The sequence below is a fragment of the Lynx rufus genome, unplaced genomic scaffold (assembly GCF_022079265.1).
Source record: "Lynx rufus isolate CCGP_SWC_20201006 ecotype Redwood Valley unplaced genomic scaffold, mLynRuf1.p SCAF_2, whole genome shotgun sequence".
Lineage (NCBI taxonomy): Eukaryota > Metazoa > Chordata > Mammalia > Carnivora > Felidae > Lynx > Lynx rufus.
In genome coordinates this window covers 58,988,944-59,004,239 of record NW_025814834.1, presented here as the reverse complement: position 1 = coordinate 59,004,239, position 15,296 = coordinate 58,988,944, and the positions used below count along the sequence as shown (strand labels likewise).

At 40.2% G+C, this 15,296-nt stretch overlaps 1 pseudogene; it reads right to left on the bottom strand.

Annotated features, from left to right (window-relative positions):
• Positions 1–4,690: 4,690 nt before the first annotated feature.
• Positions 4,691–13,236, bottom strand: LOC124514194 (heterogeneous nuclear ribonucleoprotein D-like; annotated as a pseudogene).
• Positions 13,237–15,296: the final 2,060 nt, after the last annotated feature.

Sequence of the window (15,296 nt, the reverse complement as noted above, 5' to 3'; positions counted from 1 at the left end):
TTTTTGGTTCCTAGAATTTAGCTCAGTGCCCTATATAAAGTCAATTCTCAACAGGGTTTTGTTTATAAGAAACATATGGAGGTAAGTAGGTAGATAGATAGGGATATGGATATGTACGTACACACAGAAAGCAAACATAAAACAGCCTATTTAAAAAGGATTTTTTTAATGTTTATTTTTGAGACAGAGAGAGAGCAGGGTAGGGGCAGAGAGACTGGGGCTGGGGCACACAGAATCCAAACCAGACTCCAGGCTCTGAGCTATCAGCATAGAGCATGACGTGGGGCTTGAACTCAAACTGGGAGATCATGACCTGAGCCTAAGTCAGATACTTAACCAACTGAGCCACCCAGGCGCCCCTAAAACAACCTATTTTATTTAGAGAGATTGTTTCTGTTTGCATCACTGGTCAGTTTTTGTGCCCATAGGGGCCAACCAGTTACCAGGGATCACTGGGATGGGCCTATCATCTGAGTCTATGGGGGCTGATCTAGAACTGGGATGGACCAGGAACCTGATTTCATGGAGCCAGCCTGGAGACCGGGGTCAGAGAGGCCAGCTTGGCACTAGGGTGAGCCTGGAATCTGGGGCTGCAGGAGTCATCCTGTCACCTGTGGTCTTGGGGGGCCAGCTGGGAAGTCAGGTCTACAGTTCCAGACTAGTGCTAGTGCAGACCATGAGCCTGGGTCTTTGGAGCAAGCCTTAAGGCTGGTGCCTTGGGGACTGCCCTGGTGATGGGATGAGCTAGGAGCCTGGGTCTGTGGCAGCCTGTCTAGTCTAGATCCACAGAGGCCAGCATGGTGCTGGGGGTATTAAGGGGCCTGAGGCCACAGGGTTTGGCCTGGTGTTGGGGTGGACTGAAAGCCTGGGCCTGTGCTGGTCACCCTTGTGCTGGGCCCAGCCAGGAGCTTAAGTTTGTGGGTACTCATTTGGAGCCTGGGTGTGTGCAAACTATTGGGGAGCCAGGAGCCACAGGAACTACCCAGGGCCATGGGCAGTGGCTGGTGCTGGGATATGTCAAGAGTGTGGGTTCTTAGGATCTTACCAGGAGCCTAGGGCTATGGAAGCCTTCTGGGGCCACTGGAACTGGGCAGCACTCAGATGAGCCAGGGGTCTGGGTTTGTAGCATCCCCCTGGGAACCTGGAGCCAAGGGAGTCCCCTGGGACCATTGGGGCCTAAAGGCACTGGAGTGATGTGGGGACTTGGGTTTGTGAGAGCCTGTAAAGAGGCACCTAAGGCTGTAGGTGTTGACTGGGTGCTGGGGCAAGGTGGCTCTGGCTGGGGTCCACAGTGAAATCATATAGTCACTTCACTCACCTCCCATGGAGAGGGTCTCTTCTCTCAGCCTAGGCTGTCCTGGCTTAGAGGAGGGGTGATGGGAACAATTTGAATGTATTTCTTATCATCCTCAGTGAGTCTTTTCCTATTTCTCTGCTTCACCCAGATTCTGTAATCTATCACCTGGAATCCTTGGCTTTTGTGAAGGTATTTTCATACATGCATAGTTGTTTAGATTAATGCCTCTGGGATGAAATGAGTGCTAGAAATTCCTACGCTGCCGTTTTGGTGATATCAGTCTCCTCCTGGGTAATGCTTTTTATTATATGTGCTGTCGAAGCGAGCACTGGGTCATGCTTTTTGATCCACTCTGACAATCTCTGTCTTTTAATTAGTGCATTCAGACTGTTGACATTCAAAGTGATTATTGATATAGTTGGATAAATAGCTATCACATTTGTTACCATTTTCTATTTGTTACCTCTTTTCTGCCTTTTGTGGTTTTAACTGACCATTTTATATAATTCCATTTTTAATCCTTTTTTTTTTTAGCGTATCAGCTATACTTCTATTTTGCCTTTTTTAAGTGTTTGCCCTAGAATTTGCAATATAGATTTACAACTAATCTAAGTCCACTTCAAATAACACTATACCTCTTCATGAGTAGTGCAAATACCTTATCATAATAAAATAATCCTAATTTCTTCCTCCTATTTCCATACTTATAAGTAAGTATACATATATACATATAGAAGCATATATCGTCAAATCCAGTGTTATTATTTTGAACAAACTGTTATCTTTTAGATCAATAAGAAGAGAAATAAAAATTTTTATTTTGCCTACACTTATTTCTTGTCCAGTGCTCTTCCTTTCTTTATTTAAATACAAGTGTCTGACATACATCATTTTCCTTCTCTCTACAGAACCTCTTTTAAACTTTCTTGAAAGGCAGGTCTCCTGGCACCGAATTCCCTTAATATTTATTTGTTTGAGAAAGTCCTTATTTCTTTTTCATTTTTGAAGGATAACTTTGTAGGCTACAGAATTTTAGGTTGGTGAGTTTTTCTGTCAACACTTTATTTTTTATTTTATTTCATTTATTTATTTATTGAGGGGGGAGGGGGAAGGGCAGTGCAAGAGAAGGGGAGAGAGAATCCCAATCTCATGAACCGTGAGATCATGATCTGAACCAAAATCAAGAGTCTGACACTTAACCAAACCACTTAACCGACTGAGCCACCAAGGTGTCCCTCTGTCAACACTTTAAATGTTTCACTCCCATTTTTTCATACTTGCATAGTTTTTGAGAAGTCAGATGTCATTCTTATCTTTGCTACTCTGTAGGTAATGGATTTTTATCCTTGGGCTTCTTTCAGGATTTTCTGTAGTTTGAAACTGATATGACTAAGTGTAGTTTTGCAGGGGGATTTATCCTGTTTGGTATTCTCTGAACATCTTGGATCTGCAATTTGTTGTCTGACAATAATTTGGGGGAAGTTCAGTATGGTTTAAAATATTTCTTCTGTTCGTTTCTTCTGGCATTCCCATTGTGTATGTGTTACATTTTTTATACCCAGTTCTTGGATATTTTGTTGTTTCTTTTTTCAGTCTTTTTTCTCTTTGCTTTTCAGTTTGGGAAGTTTCTACTGAAGTATCTTTAAACTCAGAGATTCTCTCTTCAGCTGTGTCCAGTCTACTAATAAGTCCAACAAAGGCATTATTCACTTTTGTTACAGTGTTTTTTATCTCTAGTATTTCTTTTTATTCTTTCCTAGAATTTCCATATTTTTGCTTACATTGCCCATCTGTACTTGCATGCTGTCTACTTATCAGAGAACTTAGTATATTAATTATAGTTGTTTTAAATTTCTGATGTGATAATTCCAACATCTCTCTTGTATCTGAGCCTGCCCTGAGGCTTCCTCTGTCTCTTCCACTTATGTTTTTTGCTTTTTCATATATCTTGTAATTTTTTCTTGGAAGCTGGGCATGATGTACAGAGTGAAAGGAACTGCTATAAATAGGCCTTTAGTAATGTGATGGTAAGGTGGAGGGGAAGGGAAGTTTTATAATCTTATGATCTGGTCTCAGTCTTTTAGTGTGCCTGTGCCTTTGGACTGTGAACCTCTAAAGTGCTTCTCAGTCCTCCTCCCTCCATACCCTTAAGTGAGACAGGATGGCTAGAGGGGGCTGGAAGTGGATCTTTCCCTTCCCCCAGGCTAGTTAGGCTCTGATAATACCCCAGCCAGTTAAGCTGTGATTAAATAGTACCTTCTGAAGGCAGACCTTGTTAAGAACAGAGTGCTCTGGTATATTTTTAAATGGTTTCTTTTCCTCTTCCCCTGCCAAAAACGTAGTGGGGAAGAAAGAGTGTGGATTTTTCTCCGATATTCAGTGTGAGAATGTAATAGAGATCTAGGAATTAACTCACAAAAGTGTGGGAGTCCCCATTGACTGGGTCCCCCTGGAGTTTTTAAATCTCAGAGTTATCCACATTGAGTGCCCAGCAATTCGTAAATTACTGTTCAGGTTTCCCTACCCTGGCACTGGTTTGCACAGTTTGTTGCCCTAGTAAGTTGTGATTCTATGTATTTGCCTGTTGATCTTTCCAATTTTGGGGACAACATTTTGCCCTGTGACCTCACTTGTCTTTTGGATGTAAGGAGAGCTGTTGATTTTTCAGTTTGTTCAGCTTTTTATTTGTTGTTAAACTTGGAGTGACAACTTTCAAGCTTCTTGTAAGCTGGACTGGAAACCAGAAGTGTTTTATTTACCTTTTCGTCACTGAAATATTAAAGACTCAGTGATTCTGTGTGAATCATTGCTAAGCTTCTCCTAGCAGTTCTCATCTGTTTTTTTGGTTCTCTCTATTATTTCACTGGGGCTCACAGAAGTTACATATCAATGGACTACATGTTCTATTGGCAGAATGTGCCCTAGTATGTATGAAAAGTGTGAAAATATGAATAAGTGGAGTGACTTGATCAGTCCTACCCTTTCTAATGAGAGTTTCCCAATCTGTCATTCAGTCACCTTACCCTTCTTCCCTTTGATTCTTAATCTGACCCCTCTTCCATTCCATGATATAATCCAAAAGTTCTCATTAGCTTATTCTATTTTCCCAGATTTTTTTTTGTTTTTTTCACCATACTTATAGTTTTGCATACTCTTTTATGGACCCTGATTGTACCTTTTGTAGTGAGCACTTTATAGATTTTAAATACTTGTTGCTTTACATCTTTTGTTTTTAGGATGATATAATCTGTTGGACTGTGGTTAGGCTGAGGATTTAAATAAATAGCTCTTTCATCTTTAATCTTTCAGTTCCTTATGTTTCATGTCTTTTCTTGTGAGTGGGCTCAAACTCCTCACTTTCTGTATTCCTTATTTTTTTCCCTTAGCTTTTTATTGTATGTAGGAATTCTGGTCAAATCAATATAGGTTAGCCTCACATATTTTTTTCCACATAAGGAAGCATTTATTTGAGGTTTAACATGAATCATACAAATAAAGTTTGTATAAACACAAATCCACATCAAGTCATAACACAGCAAAAGACAAAGTAAAAACAAAGAAAACTAATTGGTGGCTATATACAGTTGGACCCAGTGTGTCTTGTACATTAGAAAGTCTTTTACAAAATAGTCATCTTAGATCAACGGAAGATCAATCGTCCTGCAAGATAGGTTACTTTAGTGATCTCCTCTACAGGACAACATTTTCTGGTGTGTGCCTTGTGCTCTGCCTGTAACATGAGATAGACGTGGTCTGGGTGACACACAACCTGTAGTGAAGTTCCCACTGTTTTCTCCAACATCCTCCTATGGCTGGTAATTGTTTTGGTGATTGCCACCCCCTCAAGACACCTTGCCATAAGTGCTCTGTTGGCCACTGTAGTCTACATATCCCTGTCCATATCCATGGTTCCCAAAGTTATACCCAATATTACCATAGCCGCCATAGCTACTATAGTTTTGAGACCAACATAGGCACTATTGTAATTTCCATATCCTTGATCATAATAGTTATTAAATCCTTGGCTCCTGTATTGGCCCCAACCTCATCCATGACCCCTAGTACCACCTCGTCCACCAGCTTCCTCCTTTTTGTTGTTGGTATTACTGCTTATATACCTCTTTGGGTTATGCAGCTTTGATTTCACACTTCCCAGAACCAGTTTGTTTTCATCTGTTACAATCTGTTTTCTAACAATTTCTTTACTGGCTCTTCAGCTGTATATGTGATAAAACAAAATCCTCTTCTTTCATTTGTTTTTGTGTCCATGGGAAGTTCAATGTTTTCAATCTTGCCAAAAGCTCCAAAATATTCCTTAAGTTGTTCTTCAGGGGATGCCTGGTAGCTCAGTCAGTTAGGTGTCCGACTTTGGCTCAGGTCATGATCTCATGGTTTGTGGGTTCGAGCCCCGCGTCTGGCTCTGTGCTGACAGCTTGGAGCCTGGAGCCTGCTTCGGATTCTGGGTCTTCCTCTCTCTCTCTGCTCCTCCCCCACTCATGCTCTGTCTCTCTTTCAAAAATAAATGAACATTAAAAAAAATTAAAATAAATAAATAAATAAATGAAATAAAACATAAAAAAAATTTAATTTGTTCTAAAGAACTATCTAGGCTCAATCCACCCACAAAAACCTATTTGGTGGAGGGGGGTTTCTTCCCTTTTAAAGTTTTGGCCCTTTCAAGGTCTATCAATTTGCCGTCCAGTTTGTGTTCTTTCAGTTCCAGTACCCACTATCCTGACTTTTGCTCGTGTTGATCTTGGATCCCTCTGGGAATCCCTCTGTGTTGCTGTACTTGTTCATGTCCTCCGTGGTGGCGGAATAAGTGGGAGGGTGGGTTGGGGGGAGGGAGGGTGCTGGAGTGCAGGTCAGGCCTGGCAGCAGCTGCAGCAGAGCATTGTAAGGAGCTGGATTTAAAATGGTGGCTGAAGATGGGGCTCCTGGGTGGCTCAGTTGGTTAAGTGCCCGACTTCGGCTCAGGTCATGATCTCACGGTCTGTGAGTTCGAGCCCCGTGTCGGGCTCTCTGCTGTCAGTTCAGAGCCTAGAGCTTGCCTCAGATTCTGTGTCTCCCTCTCTCTCTGCCCCTCCCCAACTCACACTCTGTCTCTATCAAAAAATGAATAAACGTTAAAAAAAAATTAAAATGGTGGCTGAAGAGCTAGCCTTACCTCACATATTAATTTTCTTTTTTCAATGACATTTTTCTCACTGCCACCTTGTACCTTACCACTTCATGCCTCATCTTCCATCTAGTCTATCTCCTTTCAGTATCTCCCCATTCCATATTATTTTTCTGTAACAATGGAATACTTAAAAAAAAACCAAAAACTCAAGTAACAGAAAACTCAAGACAGATTTAAACAATGAAAGTGATTTATTGGCTATTAAGACTAAAAAGACCAAGGTAGGATAGGCCACAGGGTTAGTTTGATTTAGTAGTCCAACCATGTCATCAAAGACCTGGCTTCTTTACCTTTCTCTGTTCTGCCTTCAGTCTTGTCAGCGTCAGTCCAAACCTGGCTTCTCTCAAAAACCAAACTAACTAACCAACTAGCCAAATCCAGAAATCCAAGTTTTATGTCTATATATACCACCCTGCCCAGAAAGGGAGAGTGTCCTCTTATTGGCTCTTCCAGAGTCAGAAGGTTGCTTTCCTAGAAGCTCCATTACTGCAAAGGATACAGTGCATGTTACTGGACAAATTTAGTTCAGATGTCCTTCCTGAACCTCCCTCTATGCTGGAGAAATGGCATGCACTATGTGGCTCAGGTATAGGTTACCTGAACTTACCCTTGCTGAATGGGGACTGGGATGACCTTAGATTAATGAATCTAAGATGAATTTAGATTAATATGAGACTACTCCTAGAACTAGAAGTTCATCTGGCTTCTCCCTAAACATGTGAGAGAAGTTGACATCTGACTGAAAGTCTGGAAACTGTGAGGAAGGAGGATAGGGGAAATGGATTGCTAAGTGACAAAGAAATGATCCCTACCCTTGCACCTAGTTACTTCAAAAATTCGTAAAACACCATTTTTATTCTGTTGCTCTGCTACTGTAATCCAATGACCGAATCTGGCCTGCCACTTGTTTTTATAAATAATGTTTATTGAAACACAGCCATACTCACTTGAAAAGTATCATCTATGGCTGCTTTCAGACCACAGTGGAAGAGTTGAGTAGTTGTGTAGAGGGTTTTTTTGTTTGGTTTTTTGAGAGAGAGAGAGAGAGACAGAGAGAAAGGGTGTGCCTGTGAGTGGGGGAGGGAGGAGAGAAGGAAGAGAAGGGAAGGTGGAGAACGGGAAGGGGAGGGGGGAGGGGCTTTAAACTCATGAGCAGAGAGATCATGACCTGAGCCAAACTCAACACTTAACCAATTAAGCCATGCAGGCACCCCAGAAGAGTTGAGTAGTTGTAACAGAGACCATATGACCTGCAGAACCTAAAATATTTATTATTCGGCCCTTTCAAAAAAAGTTTGCTGACCCCTGCCCTAGAGGATTAAATTTAAACTCATCTTCGATGTCAAAACCCTCTATCATCTATCCTCACTTTACTGATCTAATTTAATTGGCATTATTCACTGTATACAAACTCTAATCCATTCAGATTAGTTTATTCACCCACCCCAAACAGTGCACATTCAATCTCTACTTTTTAAATTTGTTCGTGCTTTATCCAAGCTGGAATGCTCTCCTTCAGTCTTAACATGTCTTTGAAGGCCCATCTCAAGTTTATGAAGTTTTCCTTATTACCTCAACCCACTGGAGCCTTCTTTCCTGCATTTATTATTTCCATCACACTATTATGCATTTTGAGTCTATATATGTTTTATAAATATATGCATATGTCTTATCTGTCCAATTAAATGCAAAACTCCTGGATATTTGAAATCTTGGTAGTATCATATTTTTTGTATCCCTTACAGAATTTCAAGCAATGCTGCACCAAGAAGACACTTAAGTAATACTTACTAATCTTGTCAAAGTCTACCTCATATCCAGAATTAGTCCACTTCTTTGCATCCCCAGAATACCACCCTAATTTGAGCTCTATCTGCTCTCATCCAGCCTAATGCTGCTGTCTCCCAAGTGTCCGGTGCTCCTTCTGGCTCCCTACAATTGTCTCTGCACGCAGTGAACAGACTGACTTTAAATGTTTAAATCAGGTGATGTTATTCTCCTACTTAATCTCCTCTACCTGCGTGACATATCTCAGAGTAGTTGTGTTCTGCCTCTGCCTAAATCTACGCCCCCCCCGTCCCCCCCCCCCCCCGCCCCCACATCTTCTCTCACTTGTCAGTGGTCACTCAGCTCCCCTTTCTCTCAGTTCCTCTGTCTGGAATATTTTCCCTCTATGACACAAATGTCTGACCCCTCGTAATGTCTGCTCTCAGTTCTCTCCTCTTTGCCTGACCACCCAGCCTAAACAGCCTCCTGCCTCCTACGTTTCACTCTAGAACACATCATCCAGTTTCACCTTCTTCATAGCCCTGATCTCAACAGACTATGTCTTGCTTACTTTTTTAACTGTTTCCCCTCTAAATGTGAGCTCTATGAGTTTACTTAATTTGTTCACCACTGTATTTTCAGCCCCTAGAACAATGCCCAGTGCAGAAGAAGTATTTGGTAGCTCTTTGTGGAATAAACAAAACCGTTCGTAGATTTATTTCCTTTTGAAATAGCAAAAGAGAACTTTTATTCACTCCCATAAAAATTGCTAACCACCTTCTTCCATAGTGTTACCACTTAGGGTTTTGCACAAAGAAACTGTTCTTAGGGGGTACATTTGTTTCCTAGGGCTGCCATCACAAATTACCACAAGCTGAATGGCTTAAAACAACAGAAATCTATTCTTTTACCATTTTGAAGGCCAGAAGTCCAGAATTAAATTGTTGGCAGGGTTGATTCCTTTTGGAGGCTCTGAGGGAAACGGTCCATGCCTCTCTCCCAGCTTTAGTGGTTGCTGGCAACCCTTGACATTCTATGACTTGTAGATACAGCATTCCAGTCTCTGCTTCCATCTTCACATCACCTTCATCACCTTCTCTCTGAGAGAAGAAGGTGTGTTTTCTTCTGCCTCTGATATGGACACTCTCCCTGGATTTAGGGCCCACACTAATCCAGTAAGAGCTCATCTAGGTTTTCAACTAATTATATCTGTAATGATCCTGTTTGCAAATAAGGTCACATTCTGAGGTTCTGCATGGACATGAATTTGGGGGGGGGACACTATTCATTAGCGGTTTTTATTTTTTTATTTAAAAAAATGTTTATTTATTTTGATAGAGCACATGCATGCATGGAGGAGGGGCAGAGAGAGACAGGGAGAGAGAGAGAGAATCCCAAGCAGGCTCCACGCTGCTAGCACAGAGTCTGCCTTGGGGCTCAAACTCATGAACCGTGAGATCATGACCTGAGCTGAAATCAAAGTCAGACGCTTAAATGACTCAGCCACCCAGGCACCCCTCATCATGGGTTTTTAATACAACACAGAAATTAATAGTCCACTCTTGCTGTAGTATATTGCACATAGGTTGTTTTTTGGTAACCAGCAATAACCTCCTTTACCGGGAACACCTCTGTTTCCTAGTGGGGAATTCCCTCGCTCCCTCTGTTGGTAATCTTGGTGGGGATGTAAATTAGTATTCTTCATCTCACTGCAACTAAGGAGCCACATGTGACTAACCCAAGGGAAGACAGCTATACTCCTGGGATGTTTTATTTTTTGGAATTTATAGTTCCTTATATTTTGGCAAACTTTCAAGATATACTTTTACTCCATAGTAAATTTCCCTTGATTTTAGCTCTAGAAATCTGTGAATGCACAGAACACATTAAGCAATCTGGATCATGAAACTTTAATCTTGAGAAGAGGTACACAGGATGGGAAATAGAGGGAGGGCATACACTGGAGCTGCAGCGCCTCGGAAAGATCCAGAAGTTGTTCTTGTTGCCTGAGACTCCAGGAGCTGTCCTCATTCTGTCCTGGCCTTCCAGCCTCCCACCTATCCTGTGAGCTCCTGGCTATCGTTCTGTTCAAGGTCCTTTTTGCTTGAGTTAGTCAGACAGAATCCATTCCTACCAATTGTTAAGCTGAAACTTAATTGTGAAACTCACAGTTGTTAAACTGAGATCCAAGATGTTTTCAGTACTGCTGCAATTTTGCATATTTAGCTCTGAGCTCTGACGTGGAGTTTACGACTACATGAGATACTACCTTCAAAATGTCAGTTTCATCCCAAACCTACAAATTAGTGTAATTAAAAGACAGCATATTAGCATTTTTATTAATTTATTTATAACCCATCATGTCCCAAAAGGACTTCATTATGTTAAATTATCCTACAAAGGTATAGCAGGAAAAAATACACTTAAAATAATAAGTGGAAATGAGACAAAAGAGAATAAGCATAGAATAGTAAGATGAAGCCATGAGTGAACCTAATCCATAATGGTTACCATGAAGGTCCAGACAATAGGTAGGGGCAAGATGCAATAATATGACAGGATCTACAGGCTAAGATTGCCATGGTATTTGGCAACAATATTTTCTACTTGAAATAATACCTCCTCAACCTGCATTTTTGTTAAAAGAGCTTTCAGTCTCTCCATAGTAATGGAGACTGAGATAGTGGGGTCATGAGATAATTAAGCAACTTGCCAAATAGGAACTACCTAACCAAATGCCAGAAAAGAGAATACATTTGCTTAAAGTCACTGTGTTATCACTTTAAAGATGGTAAACATATGCCAAGACATCTGTTTTCAATTTCTTTTTTTATTTTGGTTAATATTACTCAAAAAAATGTGTAGTGTCTTTTTAAAAATTAATAATTCATTTTGCTTTACACAATAGTTGGACCTTGGGAAAGCTTTATTTTATAAGGAAGATTTATTTTTACAAGTTGAAATGTTTGGCTTTTTTTATAAGTAAGGTCTAGACCCAACGTGGGGCTTACACTGACAACCCCAAGATCAAGAGTTACATATTCTACCAACTGAGCTGGCCAGGCACCCCACAAATTGAAATATTTTAAGTAGAAGAGCGGACCTAGCTGTTTAAAAAAACACATATAGTCAATTTTTGCAAATCAAACACTACTTTTTCATTTATTATGCTAGTGATGTGGGATTTTCACATGTTATAGAAATGTTGGTTCCTCTCACAGTTTTTATAAGGAAGTGAAGCTCAGATTTTAAATGCAAACACTGCATAAAGATATTACTCATACATAGTAACATAGTAAACACAATCATAAGATACTGATCTTCATTATTGTAATGAAGATTTTCCTGTTTCAATATTTATTGCATTCACCCCCACCCCAACCAAACCTTTTCCAGAATCTGAGGTAATTATTGAATACATCACAAGTGCCACCTAGTGCTTTCTTTGAAAATAACTTTTTTTTTTTAATCTTCAGAAACAAGAACAAAACAAGATGTAGAAGGCCTGACTGTCAGGACAGAACTTGTTTAAATAACTCTGCTTTCTAAAAAGTCTGTTTGTTTTCAGTCAAAGAAGGCTTTGAAAGAATTTTGAAATGAGTTTCTTTGACAGTAGTCAGATCTCTCAATACTGTTTGATTTTAATTTTGCATAGGTATAGATGGAATTAAGTAAAAAATGCTAAAGAAGTGGAAAATGAAGGCATTTCACTAAGGAAGTAGCAGCAATATTTTCAAAAAGTATTTTCTCCAATTCCCAACGGGAGCGGACATCTCACCAGAGCTCTGATTCTATCGTCATTATTTTATACCCCAAGTCACTCTTGCTTCCAATTCTCCTATACTTAAGGCACTGAAACATTGTCGTCATCGTCGTCATCATCATCATCGTCATCATCTCACCACCACCACCACCACCAGCACCCACAGTCATGATCACAAGCACTAGCTGAGAGACTAGTTGTAGGATCCTGTGCTAGTGTCAAGGAAACAAACACAAGCTTTAATCTCCACCATCAAGGAGCTTAATATTAACTTGGAGGGAGGAAAAGAAGTAGAAAGAAGAGGAGGAGGAGGAAAAGTATGTGTGTAATAATAAAATGGAAATTCTCGATGAAAAGCTGTCACCATTTTTCCAGTTCATAGGCCATCCCCACCCTTTTACCCACTCCTGGTATCTGAGTCCTGTGCTCGGCTTTTGAAATGCCTTTCTGATAGGTTCTCTCTTCCCTCTCTATTGTCTGTTTATTCCTCCACCTCATTCCTGGAAAATTGCAACAGACTTGTCCTTTGGTTTCCCGCCTCTCCTATTGTCAGGCCAATATTACTAAAATGCTGCCTTTGACTTTTCATTCTTTTCCTCAAGAACCAGTTATGGTTGTCTGTGCTCATTAGACTGTGGGCATAAATCTCTGAGCCTAGCTTCCCTCCCCTGCCTACCCCCCTCCCCAACCGCCCCCCACCCCCACCCCGCAGCTTTGAAGGTTTTCTGTAATTCACACAGACTTTATCTGTTGGGTATACACTCCAACACTAAATTTTCACCCCAAAGGGCAGGGTTCTGTTTACTTTAGAACAAAAAGGCAGGCTGTACTTTCATTTCCTTTTTTAAATTTTGTGGCTTTTTCTCCCTATTTCTACTTGTTTTTCCTTTTTTTCTCTTTCTTTTTTTTTTGTCTCTTGTGCCATTTGTCTTTATGTTATGAATTACCCTATCACTTGTTACCATTGCCATTCTTTTCCTCCATGTACCTTTTTCTCCTGATGACCTCTCCTGTGGGCATCACATTCTCTCCAGTGTCTCCTGGTTGTGCTTTCATCTTGCTCCACAGCGAGTTACATTGGAACTTCCCTTTCCTGCTCATTGGGTTTACTTCTTTGCTTCCTGGGTCAGTGGTCTCCTTTCTTTTCTCCTTGTTTTGCTTCAGAATATTTTCAAGCAACTTTGCAAAAATGAGCACATAAGAGGTAAATGTTCCAAGTCCTTGCATGTTGAAATGTCTTTATCTTCACATTTAAACTGTGTTTGCCTAGGTACAGTATTCTAATTTAACTAAAACCATGTTACCAAAACATTTGGTAGCTGGTTTCTTATTGTGTTTTATTTCATTCATTCATTCATTCATTCATTCATTCATTCTGTTCTTTCCAGGAAGCAACTTTATTCCTGCAGGTACCGCTCAGTTGGGTTTGTACCCAAGGAACTGAGCCCCATACACCACGTGGCATAGTTTTTAATATATATTTTACTTCTTTGTCTCCCATATATGATAACACACAAACATGTAGTCTGATTAAGTGGTCTCATGTCGTGAGGGATATTGTCACGTATGTGTATAGCTAGGTTACCTTGACTTTTTTTTTTTTTTTCCTTAGGGAGGGGCTCTACCACATTCCCCCCTTTGGTGATAAGACTCCTCTATCTTATTGTGTTTTAGTACCCGGGTTGCTGAAGAGAAGTCTGATGTCAGCTTGACTCTTGTTCTTTTGTAATGTGGAAGATAAATTGTCTCAGTTTCACTGGCATCAAGTCAGATCCTCTAACAATCTATTTTTCCATAGTGAAGCTGAACCCCACAGGTCTGTGTTCTGCTTTTAATGCTGACTAATAAAATTTCAGATCCTGGCTCTGAAAATACAGAACTTCCTAATTTTTTTCAAACTCTAATAAAGAGATGAAAAAGTTGTTTCTTCTCTTCTGCAACAAAGAGAGAGATGACCTTCCTCATGGTAAAACTTGGTAAAAGGACCCAATGAGATATGGTGTCAAATGTGAACTCTCACAAGGACATCAGTCTTGCTTCCTCTGTGATACAAGCCTTGCACAAATATTCACAACTGCTGTCAGATCATTCTGTCCTCTGTAATACAAATATGTTGTTGGAATTATTATTTGAACAAAGGAATCTTGTAGATGCTAGATATCTTAGAAATTGTTGCCATGTTATGTGAGTATAACCTTTAATGACACCTGTCATTCTGTCTTACTTGTTAAGACTTGTTAAGATAGTCTTATTTGTTGCTCTGGTGATAATGTTATAGTTGACACTTATGTTCCCAAGTAGTATAAACATTGTCAGAGTTGTTCTGTCAAATCAGAAGAAGATCCTTGGCTCTCTGCCCTTCCTATTTGCACAATGGACAAATAAAAGTCTACTGTGCTAGAGTGCTTCATGTAACAAAGAATCTCATTTATATTTCCACATGGATATCCAGTTGCTTCAGCACCATGGACCAAAGTGACAATTTCTCAAACCCATAGTAGTTGATTTTATAAGATATTTCAGTTCTGGGGTATCTGGGTAGCTTAGTCTGTTAAGCATCTGACTCTTGATTTTGGCTCGGGTCATGATCTCATGGTCATGGGATTGAGCCCCACATGGGGCTCTGTGCTAAGCATGGAGCCTGCTTGGGATTCTCTCCCTGTCTCTCTGTCTCTCCCCCATTTGGGGGGGGGGGCGGGAAGATGTTTCATTTCTAATACCTGAGTGCATTCAAACATGTCATCTTTTCAGCAATTTGCAACAGTTATCATTTCAGTATCCTTCTGGAACTTTGGGAGGGGAGAAGAATATTTGATAACAGTATAAAAAGGCAAAGTGGTGATTCCTGTAATTAAAACAAATTTTTACTCTCCCCTCCAGAGAGATACCAAGGTCCAGGAGGACAGTGTCCCGGAATATTCTTCTAAATATGGTGAAAGTCTTTCTGCCACAACCAAAAAGTATTTTTTATATTAATGTGACCAGAGTATTAAATCTTTACTACATCTATTGCTATATAGAATAATCAGCTCTAGGACATCAAACAATAGAAAACAGTAATATTGTGGAAAGGAAACTTTTCTTAGATCCATATGAATGTCCATATCATCTCTGAAAGTGATCAAATGGACAATAGAACAGAATGGAGTCCAGAAATAGGCCCACACATAGAGGATCACTTGATTTAACACGAGTGTGCCAATATATGGTACAGGTTCAGAGGGTGTTTGAATTTTAAAATTGGATATATATTATCAAATTATGCACCAGAAAACTTACACTAATTT